Here is a 12,955-nt window from a genome sequence, read left to right as displayed (position 1 = left end):
TCGCTCCAGACTATAAAAAAGGTATGGCCACTCAACTCGGTCAAATGCCTTCTCTGCATCTGGAGAAATCACTAATCCCTGTATTGACTGTTGTTGACATGCTTGAAATACATTAAGCATGTATTAACATTATCTGTGGCCCTTTATGAAACTTGTCTGGTCCTCTTTAGCAATAAAAGGTAACACAGTCTCCAAACTTAACACAAGAGTCTTAGAGAGGATTTTGAAGTCCACATTTAAGAGTGAAGTGGGCCTGTATGAAGCATAGTCCTGCGGGGCGAAATATTGGCCTCTCTTAGAGATGGCGGGAGACAATCATGACTGTACGAGTCATTGAACATGTTGAGCATCGGGCCTGACAATATGTTTATAAATTCCTTATAGAATTCGCTGGGAAGTCCATCAGGACTGGGCGCCTTTCCACTCTCCTGCACCTCTTGTTCTAATAAGGGGACATTGAGAAAAGACTCTTGTTCGGGGTCACACCCAGGAGTTCCAGATCCTTGAGTAAAATCTCTGGAATGTCACATTAATCTTTTTGGAATCACATGTTAGGTTCCCAGACCTTCCCTAATCGACATAATGGCTTGAGGGGCACTCCTTTTCTGTGAGATATGCTAGGTACTTGCCTGGCTTGTCACCATGCTCGTATAGCCTTTGTTTTATGAAAGTAAGCTCCTTCTTTGCTGTCTGCGTGAGCACGGAATTCAATGCAGACCGCAGCCCCGTAATCCTCTGCAGCCTGGCCAATGAGGGCCTGTCAAAGTCAGCCTTTGTGGCTGTCTTCATCTGTGCTTCTCAGAGACGTTGCTGTTTGCCCTTCTGCCACTTCCTACTGGCAGAGTAGGAAATAACAAACCTCCTGGCTTAGGCTTTGGCAGTTTCCCAAAGGACGGACGGGCTACTAACTGAGCCTGAGTTAATGTCTAGAAACTCCGAAATTCCCGAGAGAAGTACTCCACAAACTTATTATCCCTAAGGATCAAAGGGTTCATTTGCCAGTGCCTCAGGCCCCCATAAGTCCTTAATCTTAACCGACAGGTACACTGGAGTGTGATTGGAGATGGTAATATTACCAAAAGTACAAGATGCCACCAAGTCCAGGGTTGCCATGGGGGTCAGAAAAACATCAATCCTGGTGTGACATCTATGTGGATTGGAAAAAAATGTAAAATCCCTGCCTGTAGGGTGTAGACGCCTCCAGATGTCCACAGCCCTAACTCCCTACCAGATCCACTAACTATTTAGTCTGTACAGAGAGTATTGGGGGCCTTTGGACAATCTGTCTACTGTGGGATCCATGAGACACTTAAAATCTCCCCCTATAATGATATGCCGGGACTTGAGACTGATCAATTTAGAGAATGCATCAGAAAGCACCATAAATTTGAGGGAATGGGCCGGAGGGCAATAAACATTTAAAACATCATATTCTTCCTCGTTTGTCAGGGCTTTGAGAATTACAAACCTCCCGTGTGTGTCTTTAACACAGTCTAGTAACTTAAATGGGAGATTCCTCCGAACCAATAAAGCCACTCCCCTATTTCTGGTATTAAGAGATGAAAAGTAAACCCGATCAAAGCCATTCTGCTGTAGTTTCAAATGCTCCCTATCATCCAAGCGTGTCTCCTGTAACAAAGCAATATCTACCTTTTCCTTTCTAAGACTCGAAAGTACCTCAGTTGGGGAGTGACTCCCCTTGATGTTCCAGGTACACCATTTCGCCAAGTCATTAGCCATACCTTCTGTAGTAACATTTAGCTTCCAATGAGGAGGAACACGAACGACAAACCACCGAGCCTTAGTGTTGTAAGATCCATCGAACATAAAAACTACATAAACTAAAACTACTACATTTAACAAACTTACAAAGCTATCAAAGATTATATACAACAAAAACCAAAAATCAAACCAACATATAAAAAGCACTGAATAGGGGAATCCACCCCCTACCCAAAGGAGGTAACTATACATCCCATTACCAATACTGCAGCCAGGGCATTTAAATACATGAACTGGGCATAAACCACCCCTATGTAGGCATCTAGCCATCCCAACCATTTTCCCTCCTCCTGGCCGTACTGCAAACACAAGCAGAAAAGAAAGAAAATACACCATGGAATAACAATGTGAATAAAGAATTTTGGGAAAAAAAGATAAGTACCCCACCCATCCTTAACTTAGAAATTGAAAATACACATCTCAACTCCCACCAAACAAAGTTTAGACCAGATTATTACCAATTAAAAATGATAGGAAAAGAAAGCCCTGACTGGACTTCCTCTCTTTTTGAAAGAAAAATAGAGGCATACCCAAACAACACTACTATTTGTACATACTAAATTGTTCAGATTAAGTTACTTTGTCCACAAAGTCTCTTGCCTTCTCCAATGTGTCGAGGAGATATACAGATCCACCTAAGGTGATCTGAAGCACCGCTGGATACCTCAGAGAGTCCTGGATCCCAAACTTGCTCAGTCTTCTCTTGACACCAACATATGATTTTGTTTTCTGGATCACTGCTGCTGAGAAGTCCTGGAAGAACATGATTCAGAGCCCTCGTAAACTAGAGCCTTCAGATCTTTCCCCTGAATTCTGGAAGCTTCCATGATTTTCTCCTTATCTCTCTAAAGATGAAACTGCACCAAGATAGGATGAGGACATTGGTCCAGACCTGATCTCCGTGACCCAGTGAGCTCTCTCAATCTTCAAGCCTCCAAGTATAGGAATTTTGGAAACCAGCTTTCAATAAATTCCACTGGCCACTCAACTTCCTTACCCTCCGGTAGACCGATGATCCAAATATGTTTGCCCCTGTACTTGAGGTCATCCACTTGATCAAGCAACTTACAGACCTGCATCTCCAGGGCTTGAATCCTATCCTTGGAGGAAGCAGTATCAGGTTCCACCACTGCGACTCTGTGTTCTCCCTCATCTGTCCTTTTCACCAGGTCTCCCAGCTGCTGTTCATGCTTCTGCAGCATGATGGAGATCAGGGCCAGCTTCTCCTCTATCTGCTGACCGAACATCTTGTGAGATTTTGCAAGCTCCTTCACCAGGGCCTGGTAAGGAATAGAATCCAAGGATCCTGCAGGCTGGGCCGTGGGCCTGTCCTCAGACGCCCCTCCTCCCTACTTTAGCATTGCTGGATGCTGAAAACCAAGGTAAGTTGATTTTTAACAATTTCCTGGGACTCCATGATCTTCCAAGAGTCCCAGGATATCGCGGTGGTATGGGTAGGGCAGGTTAAACATTCATTCCGCTTGTGCTGTGGTGCAAAGCTCTGCTATGCGATCTTTCTAGATCGCCACCATCTTGGATACCCCAAACACAACACTCTTAACATACTAAAAGGTCCTAAGGCACATCACCAAATTCTGACACCAAGCTACACAAAATGTTGATAGCATTAAAGATAAATAGATATGTAGAGTGCTTTAGGGAGGGAATTTCAGAATTCAGCCCCTTGCCAGCTGAAGGCATGGTAGCTGAAGTCACAAAACAGGCCTGAAAGGGAGGACTGCAGATATCTTGGCAAGCTGTAGGGTTGGAGCAGATCAGATGGAGAAGGGGAAAGGGGTAAGACCATATCAGGATTTAAAATCAAGAATAACAATTTTCATGTGAGGGCATAGCTTAACCAAGAGCCAACCTGGGCCAGCAAACAGGCAGACAAGGGAATATGACTATACATGGGCAGGAGAGTTTTGGATGATTTCTAGCTAATGGGAGGAAGAACAGCCAGAGAAGTGTTGGCACAGCCAAATCGAGAGATAACAGGATGAAAATTTTATTGTAGGATGAACTTCATACTTACATACTATAAACTACTACTGCCACATGTCTGACCATTTCACCTGATGAAGGAGCGTCGCTCCGAAAGCTAGTGTGCTTCCAATTAAACCTGTTGGACTATAACCTGGTGTGTATGATTTTTAACTTTGTACACCCCAGTCCAACACCAGCATCTCCGAATCATGTTTTAACATTGTTATTGTTGGCTGGGGAAAGTGAATATTTCAAAGCTGAAGGAACAAAATCATTTCTTCTGGCTTGAGATTTTCTAGTATGGCCTGCTTTGCATCCCAGTCATTTAATATAAAACAGAAAATGATAAAAATGGTCTGCAAATCTGGCAGTATCTATGGAGAGAGAAATAGAGTTAATAAGTTGAATTTTTCCTTCTTTGAGAATAGTCAAAAGCTGTCCCAGCCCTATTCACTCCTGTAATGCACCTAGTGGCTTAGCTTTGATGAGACGTGGTTGACTGGCAGGCAATAGTATCATAGAATCATACAGTATGGATACAGACTCTTCGGTCCAACTAGTCCGTGCCGACCATGTTCTAAACTAAACTAGTCCCACATGCCTGTATCTCTCGGCCCATATCCCTCCAAACCTTTTGTATTTATGTACTTATTAAAATGTCTTTTAAATGTTTTAACTATACCTGCATCCACCACTTCCTCTGGCAGTTCATTCCACACATGAACCACGCTGTGTAAAAAGATTGTCCCTCATGCCCTTTCTAAAACATTTTCCTCTCACCTTAAAATTATGCCCTCCAGTTTTGAACTCCACCACCCTCTAGAAAACTCCCTTGTTATTCATCTTATCTATGCCCTTCATGATTTTATAAACCTCTATATCTTTGCATTTATAGTCCAATTTGGGATGACAAGCAACCAAGGGACACAGGATAATCAATTAGAGTGCTTGAAGATGTATAACGCTGTGCAGAGGAGGAGAACATAAGTTGAAACTGTGATACGGATGATGGGACTGAAAACCAAACCCCCTTGCTTAGCACTATCTGCTGGTTCTGTCTGCATTTGAAATGCATAGATTCGCACAAGTATTTTGGGGTGTATGGCCTGGCGATTGCCAACTTCGTTCTTCAAAGTAAACACTGCATATACACCATATGATGCTCAAACCCTCCCTCTGTGTCCATGTCTTGTAAATGGACAGCAGACAAAGCAGACTTCCCTGTGTGCCACCAGCAAAATTCAAATTCTTTCTACAATTAATTGCAAATTATTACCTTAATTTATCCTGATGCTGCTGGACCATCATGTCCCTGGAACCAGCTTTGGAAAATTCATGAGGCAACAGGAACATGGCAGGAATTGATCCCAAAAAGCTTTTTCTAAAAATTCTTAGGCCTTCTTGCCAAGTTTTAGGAAAATTCTGCCCAAGTAACCCATCACTTATTGGCTTTCAATTTACATGGAAATTGAAAGATTCATGGCATAAAAGGAGGCCCTTCAGCCCATCATGTCTTGCTCGCAAAACTTTTGATTTATTATAGTTACATATATTTAAATACAGTGAAAAACTTTGTTTTGCAAACAGTTCGGTCAGATCATAGCAAACAAGAACATACAGACCATAGGGTGCTTAGACAGAGCGAGGCATACAAGGTTGCAGGGTGCACAGGAGGCCCACAAAGCAAGATCAACATTAGCAAGATTAACATCGTTTGAACTTAGAGATGTCCATTCAGCAGTCTAACGGCAACAGGTAAGAAGCTGTTCTTGAACCTGCTGGTGCTTGTGTTCAAGCTTCTTTGTCTTCTGGCTGATGGAGGAGTTTGGAAGAGAGCATATTCAGGGTGGGAGGGGCCTTTGATGATGTTGGCTGCCTTTCTGCAGCAAAAAGAAGTGTAAATGGAGTCCATGGATGTGAGGTAGGCTTCCATGATGCTCTGGGCTGTGTGCACAGCTTTCTCTAGTTTTTTACAGCCCTGGGCAGAATAAACTGAGCTACCTAATCAAATTCCACCTACCACTTGTTCATCCACCGTCCTCCAAGTTGTGGCAACTCAGTAGATATCCAAATGTAGTGAGGGCTTTGACATCAATCATCCTTTCCAGACTCCACTACCCACTGAATGAAATGATGACTCAACTCCCTTTAATCTTTCTACCGTTACTTTTAATCTATGCAACTTTGTCTCTCTGTTAATGGAACTACATTCTTTATGTTAGCTCCTCACAATTTTATACACCTCTTTCAAAGCTCCGTTTAGTTTACTTTGTTCCAAAGAAATAAACCCAACCTTTATAATCTTTTCTCAGTCAAATATTCCATTCTTGGGAAAATGATCATAAATTTCTTTTGTGCTCTGTTGTGATCATATCCCTCTGATATTGCCGTAACCAAAACTGTTGGCAATTGTTTTGTTGCAGCCTAATGAGTGTTTTATGCTCTTCCAGTCTAATCTCCGTATTCTGCACCTCAGGCCTCACACCAATAAAGCATCGGTGTATACCTTGATCTCTCTCTCCTTAACCTACCATTCAGTCGACCCCTTGTGCCCTAGGACTCTGTGGCGACGGAATCTCTGAGGTAACTTACGCACTTGCATGCCGAGTTCGCTTTCAGAATCATAAGTTCACTGGAAAGGGAGGCTAGAGTCTCCCTTGAATTCAGAGGTTTGAGTCCTCAGAACCATAAGTTACTGGAAAGGGAGGTTAGAGTCCCTCTGGAATTCAGAGGTCAGAGTCCACTAATACTGAGGTTTGGGACTCCGGAGCATAGTGCATAAGATAAAAAGAAACTACTGTGTCTGTCTCAACCACCCTGCCTTAGGCCGGTTGTTAAGAAGGGAAACCCCCCCACCTGAAGGTCAGGATGCTGAGGTGAGTGTGGAGACTGAAGACATTGGATTAATATATAGAGATAAGTTGGGAAGTTGAGACTTTAAAAATGGGATAAGCGTTCCTATTACAGGTTTTAAATGCAACAGTCTTTTAGTTGCGTAAGTCTAGTCAGAATTCTTGTTGAGCTTTGTTATTTTAGCTTAAACAATAGTTTATTCATATCTGACAGTAGATGGAAAACGTTGATGATTATGACATAACGGGTCAATCAAGACCCAGGTTTGTTACAGAAATATTAAGTGATGCCTCTTTGCTGGTTTATGTTTTAGTTATCTATGTTCAGTGTGTATGGTCAAAATTCAAAGATGCTTATAATACCAGTCAAACTTGCAAGAGTTGAACCTGTTGAAAATTGTAAGGGAAAACCATGCTAAACACTTCCAGCACTTTTTAAAACCCAAGAAGTATGACGACCTGATACAACAGCATTGTCTTTATTTAGGGAATAAGGAGTGAATTGGCAGAAGATTTGTAATTACAGGGAACAGGTTTTATTAAACAGGGAGTGTGGAGGTGAAATGGTCAAGTCACTGCATTGTGTCTTGAGTGGCATGTGTCTATGAGGGAGTGGTTTGGGGTTGTCTAGTGGGCATTACTGACTGTGATGTAACATTTTGAATAAAGGAAGAACTGGTCCCTTTGTTCAGGGAGCCTTGCTTGACATGCTTCGCAAGCATTGTGAAGAACATAGAACATTACAGTGCAGTACAGGCCCTTCGGCCCTCAATGTTGCAACGACTTGTGAAACCAATCTGAAGCCCATCTAACCTACACTATTCCATTCTTGTTAATTTGCCTATCCAATAACCATTTAAATGCCCTTAAAATTGATGAGTCTACTACTGTTGCAGACAGTGCATTCCACACTCCTACTACTCTCTGAGTAAAGAAACTATCTCTGACATCTGTCCGATATCTATCACCCCACGATTTAAAGCTAAGTCCCCTCGTGCTAACCATCACTATACAAGGGAAAAGACTCTCACTGTTCAAAGCTTGTACTTGCTTAATACGTTTTGATTGTTCACAGATGTTGGCATTTTGCAGTTGCAAGAATCATAAGAAAAATAATCTAACAACCCAACCTGGCTAGATCATGACGAAGAATCTCTGCATCATCATCGCAGTTCAGCCTCCCACCCAATTTGGCACCATCCAGAAACTTTGAGATGTTACATTTTGTTCCCTCATCCAAATCATTGATATATATTGTGAAAGGCTGTGGCACCCCACTAGTTACTGCCTGTTAATTTGAAAAGGATCCATTAGTTCCTACTCTTTGTTTCCTCTCTGCCAACCAGTTTTCTATCCCTTTCAATACACTTCCCCAAATCCCATGCGCTTTAATTTTGTATAAAAGTCTCTTAAGTAGGACTTTGTCAAATGCTTTCTGAAAGTCGAAATATACCATATTGACTTGCTATCCCTGGTCAACTCTACTAGTTATATCTTTAGTGGGCGGCATGATGCTCAGTGGTTAGCACTGCTGCCTCACAGCACCAGGGTCCCAGGTTCGATTCCAATCTCGGGAGACTGTCTGTATGGAGTTTGCACATTCTTCCCGTGTCTGCGTGGGTTTCCTCTGGGTGCTCCGGTTTCCTCCCACAGTTCAAAGATGTGCAGGCCAGGTGAATTGGTTATGCTAAACTGCCGATAGTGTTAGGTGCATTTGTCAGAGGGAAATAGGTCTGGGTGGGTTACTCTTCGGAGGGTTGGTGTGGACTGGTTGGGCCGAAGGGCCTGTTTCCACACTGTAAGCAATCTAACCTTCATAGAATTCCAACAGATTTGTCAAGCATGATATCCTCTTCATAAATCCACACTGACTCTGTCTCATCATGCCACTGCTTTCTAAATGGTCCGCTATAAAGTCCTTGATAATGGATTCAAGAATTTCCCCTACTACCTATGTTAGGCTTACCAATGTTAGGAAAGAGACCATTTGAACAGTTTTTTGAACGCAAAATATGTACCACGATGCCAGAGTGGAATGATAGTAAGGCTAAAAGAAATAGTGCTATAGAGTTTTATGCAAACCACAGAAGGGAAGCCATATGGTCTGATATGATGCCAGGTGATGAAACATTGCTGAGATTGGAAATTCCCAGTTAGACAACATTAGGGAATGTTTTATCTCAAACTGTATATAGTCACAATCAAAGGAAAGAGTCTACTGAAGGAGTAAACAATGAGATATATTCTGCATTGGTTAAAAGGCATCAAGGTGACAAAGATACAGCAGCTGTTAAGCCAGGTGAAGTAACTAAGACAAAATTAACATCTAGTAGAGTCTGAGTCATACAGCATGGACACAGACTCTTGGGTCCAACTCATCCATGCTGACCAGGTTTCTCAAACTAAAGTAGTCCCGTTTGCCTGCATTTGACCCAGTGACCTCTAAACCTCTCTTCATCATGTGCTTGTCGAAACGTCTTTTAAATGTTGTAACTATACCAGCATCTGCCATCTCTTCTGGCAGTTCATTGCGTATACGAGCCACCATCTATTTGCCCAGTTAGCAAAGCCCACGTCCCCGAGTGAATTAAAAACATGAGATATAAAGCAGCAATTGAATAATGAACTGACAGTGCACTGCATACCTTTGCTATCTTCCCCCACCCTCCTCTCTGACCTATCACCTCCATCCCCACCCCCATTCACCTATTGTACTCTTTGCTACCTCCTCCCCAGCAGCCCCCCCCCCCCAATAATCTCTCAACCTTGGAGGCTTCCTGTCTTTATTCCTGATGATGGGCTTTTGCCCGAAACGTCGATTTTCCTGCTCCTCGGATGCTGCCTGACCTGCTGTGCTTTACCAGCACCACTCTGATCTAAACTTTGGTTTCTCGCATGTGCAGTCCTCATTTTTGCCTAGTACACTACATACCTCTGTTAGATAGCACACATTGAAGTAATAAGAAGTAGCCTTCATTAATGTTTTCTTAATAGAGTCATAGTGATGTTCAACATGGAAACAGACCCTTCGATCCAATTTGTCCATGCTGACCAGATATCCTAATCTAATCCAGTTCTATTTGCCAGCACTTGGCTCATATCCCTCTAAACCCTTCCTATTCAAATACCCATCCAGATAAATGCTGTAACTGTACCACCCTCCACCACTTCCTCTGGCATCTCATTCCCTCTGCGTGAAGAAATTGTCCCTTAGGTCCCTTTTTTATCTTCCCCCTCTCACCCTGAACCTATGCCCTCTAGTTCTGGACACCCTCCCCACCCCCACCCAAGAGAAAAGACCTCATCTATTTATCCTATCCATGCCTTCATGATTTTACAAACTTCTATAAGGTGACCTCTCAGTCACTGATGCTCCAGGGAAAACAGCCCCAGCCTGTTCAGCCTCTCCCTATAGTTCAAATCCTTCAACCCTGGCAACATTCTCGTAAGTCTTTTCTGAACCCTTTCAAGTTTCACAGGATAGAAAGGAGACCAGAATTGCATGCAATATTCCAAAAATGGCCTAATCAATGTCCTGCACAGTTGCAACTTCCCAACTCCTCTACTCAACGCTCTAATCCTATCTATCTGTGACTCTGCGAACTATGAACCATGAACTTGCACTCCCATGTCTCTTTGTTCAGAACACTCCCTAGGACCTTAACATTAAGTGTATAAGTCCTGCTCTGATTTGCTTTTCCAAAATGCAGCATCCCTTTGAATCTCTGACCTGGTGTGATTCTTCATCTAGATTACTACCCTATGGCTAAATTGGGAAATGACTTCAACACGCCGATGCAACGAACAGAAAACTAAAAACTCTCCAAGTAGTGAAAGCTCAGGGCTTTCTGTGTCTGTCTGTGTGGAGTTTGCACATTGTCCTCATGTCTGCATGGGTTTCCTCCGGGTGCTCCGGTTTCCTCCCACAGTCCAAAGATGTGCAGGTTAGGTGAATTGGCCATGATAAATTGCCCATAGTGTTAGGTACATTAGTCAGAGAGAAATGGGTCTGGGTGGGTTACTCTTTGGAGGGTCAGTGTGGACTGGTTGGGCTGAAGGGCATGTTTCCACAGTTAAAAATCACACAACACCAGGTTATAGTCCAATAGGTTTAATTGGAAGCACACTAGCTTTCAGAGCGACGCTCCTTCATTAAGAGAGAGTCAGGTGATGAAGGAACGCCGCTCCGAAAGCTCGTGTGCTTCCAATTAAACCTGTTGGACTATAACCTGGTGTTGTGTGATTTTTAACTTTGTACACCCCAGTCCAACACCGGCATCTCCAAATCACGTTTCCACAGTGTATGTAATCTAATCAACATCTGTGGAGAAACAGTAAAGTAGATTTAGCGGCACAGGTCGATTACTTTTTTTTCCAAAATGGACCATTAATGCAAAACTTTGTGTTAAAATATAGCATTTATTCAAAGATGTCACGATTAATGAAAGTCAAATAATGTGTTGCTGGAGAAATGTTGATTATCCGAATGACGTTGAGTATTTTGTTGGAAAATTGGATGTTCGGATAATCGAATGCTGGATAAGCCAAGCATCAGCACTTTGCGATCTTTCCGGATAACGTATACAATAACTGTGCAGCTGATCTGCTGCTCCAAATGTCTGGGGAAGTGACAGGCAGCTCGAGCCTCCTGGTCTCCATGGAAACTGGCCTTGCTGTTAAACTTGGCTCGCCAACCGCGGGCCTGTTTAATTCTACACGCGAACGATAGATGCCTGTCCCTACCGGCACCTACACCTTTGCTGCCTCTGCTATCTCTTTACTGAGGGGGTGCGAAGGGCAAATTCCAGACTCAGCCTCTCTCCACAAAAACCGTTAGAAACCGCGCCTTGGCCGTGACCGCACGGAGGGAGCGGGGTTTGTGAGCCATTGCGCATGTGCGCTGGAACTCTCTCGAGCACGTCGGGAGTTGTAGTCTATCAATCACACCACTTCCCCTTGTAGACAGAAGGAAACCGCCAGCCCGGAGAACTACGACTCCCACGATGCCATGCGACAGTTGCGCCGTCTCCCCCGCCTCCCATTTCTCTTTGGTTACGCAGTTACGGGGTGGAGGGACATGAAGTACAGATGAAGTGGACGGAACGAAGTGTTCTGAAGAAAACTTCAGCAACTGGGTGGAAAAGAGTGAGTGCATTCCGAATTAACACACACAAAAAATTGCTGATCTTAAAAGTGAATAGGTTAAACTTGTTGTTTGGGAAGAAAACTCATTCTGCATCAATCAATCAACCGTCCGTGTTGGAAAGCTGCTCATTGATGGGTAAAGTTCTGGTGTGAAGACAACAGGGTCCAATTTTCCTTCACAGCTATTGTAAATGTTGTTTGTGTTTCTAACTTAAAGAATGTCACGATTGTAAAGTGGAGGCCGGTGTTGCACATCGGTCTCAGTTAATTTTCATGGAATCGAATTCGTTTTTTTACAACCGAATCAGATATGACGCCAAAGTTTTAACCAGAGCCGTATGCTTCAGCTTTTCTGTCTTTGAATGACATGTTAGAAAGCTGCAGAGGACTCTGTGCTTGGTGAGCATCTTCAGCACATCTTTTTGCGCTTTAATTTTAAAGGGTAACGGGAGCGATTGAATTGTAAGGGGCGCTTATCTTTTCGAAACATCTAATAATCCCATATTTCAAATTGAAATGGAAGAGTTCATTATACTTTGCCCTTCCTTGGACTATGTTAAGGTGTACTCTGATTCTCGTTAGATTTGTTGTTTACAGTGGCGTGACGAGATTGACTGATATGGGAAAATCCCCGTGGAATAACGGAACATCCCATTGGTAAATAGTTGGAAGTGGGCGTTTTTGTTTACTATTTGCCCCTTTTAAAAAAAACTTTAGAGTATTGTATAATGATTATATGTTCAAGTGAAAATTGATTGCATGTTCTCTTTCGTTTCTAACATCTTACGCTTTTGACACACACTATCTCTACTTATTATATCATAAGAAAACACAGCTTGTCTCGTTCGTGTTTGGTCTCTACCCGTTTTCGCGAAAAGTTGATAAAATGTATTCCTGAATCGCGTCGCCATATCATTATGTAATTGAAGGTGAGTTTAAAAAAAACAAGTATATTCCCCAGAGGGATGCCACGTTGTCCTTGACCCAGTTATGTTACAGACACTCTAGTAAATTAAGGTTGACGACTTTTATCTTGCAAGGGTTGCTCTGTGCCCTTGACTCAGTATTCAAATTGAGGATGAATTTTATGTGTAGATCGGATTCAATTGATTGGGAACCAAAAATAACAAAAGTTACTTATCTACCTTTTGAGATCTCAGTCACTTCAGGCAAATAAATATCCCAGCAAC

The sequence above is a fragment of the Chiloscyllium punctatum genome, chromosome 11 (genome assembly GCF_047496795.1).
Source record: "Chiloscyllium punctatum isolate Juve2018m chromosome 11, sChiPun1.3, whole genome shotgun sequence".
NCBI classification, from domain to species: domain Eukaryota; kingdom Metazoa; phylum Chordata; class Chondrichthyes; order Orectolobiformes; family Hemiscylliidae; genus Chiloscyllium; species Chiloscyllium punctatum.
The sequence above is the reverse complement of the archived record's forward strand: the minus strand, read 5'-3'. Positions refer to the sequence as shown.